Source organism: Trachypithecus francoisi, unplaced genomic scaffold (genome assembly GCF_009764315.1).
Source record: "Trachypithecus francoisi isolate TF-2019V2 unplaced genomic scaffold, Tfra_2.0 Lachesis_group7, whole genome shotgun sequence".
NCBI lineage: Eukaryota > Metazoa > Chordata > Mammalia > Primates > Cercopithecidae > Trachypithecus > Trachypithecus francoisi.
This window is the reverse complement of record NW_022681472.1, coordinates 24586870-24587696: the sequence shown is the minus strand read 5'-3', so window position 1 is coordinate 24587696 and position 827 is coordinate 24586870. Positions and strand designations below refer to the sequence as shown.

General features: G+C 33.3%; 1 non-coding gene across 1 annotated transcript; it reads left to right on the top strand.

Moving 5' to 3' along the window:
• Positions 1-247: 247 nt before the first annotated feature.
• LOC117079688 lies at positions 248-310 on the top strand. Its single transcript, XR_004435544.1, has one exon. It is a non-coding gene; the product is annotated as a U7 small nuclear RNA (small nuclear RNA).
• Positions 311-827: the final 517 nt, after the last annotated feature.

Here is an 827-nt window from a genome sequence, read left to right as displayed (position 1 = left end):
GCCACTTTGGCCTCCCAATGTGCTGAGATTATGGGAGTGAGTCACTGTGTCCCTGCCCACCCTCATCCCCCAAGTCACTTTAAAATCTAGACTTCATTTCATAAAGATGCAGTCCTAAGAAATATTACACATGCTCAAATGAAATTATTTAAATCCTGTTCTATAGAAAGTGGAATCCAATAAAAGAAATTGAAGGTAATAATATTCACTTGAATGTGTATGTATTTTTCTGAATTTAAAAGAAACAAAGTGTTGCAGCTCTTTTAGAATTGGTCTAGCAGGTCTTCTGGGTTTTTAGCCGGAAACCCTCCCCATGTGGAGAGAGGCTGAGAAACAATCAAAATACAAATTCTAAAACTCCCAACGATTAGAGATTTTTTGTTATTACTAGTTCAGTTTTGATGGTATGTGAATGATTATTTCCTTGGGAAAAGCTAGCACTTGAAAACAATATCATCATCCGAAAACTTGCCTTTCCTTGATGCAATAATATGAATTACTAATCAGTAATTCAAACAGTCTGTGGAAAGTTAATTTCAAAACAGAAACGATTTAAAAAATCTATAGTAAAGAGATTCATAGTTTCATCCCCTGAAATCCTGGCAATGTTCCTGGACCTATGCAAAACTTTCAGAACTATTAATAATGTTTAAAAAGTGGTTCTGGAACAAAAAAAGTTTAAATTCTACCCAGAAATACAAAACAGACCTTTTTTCTGTTCATCTTGCTTTTCATATTGTTTTATCTGATGCCAATTTTTGTATTATAAAATCTGTTTTACAGCATTACAGTATTTCTCACCTGTTCTTGTGTTTTAAGTCAAAATT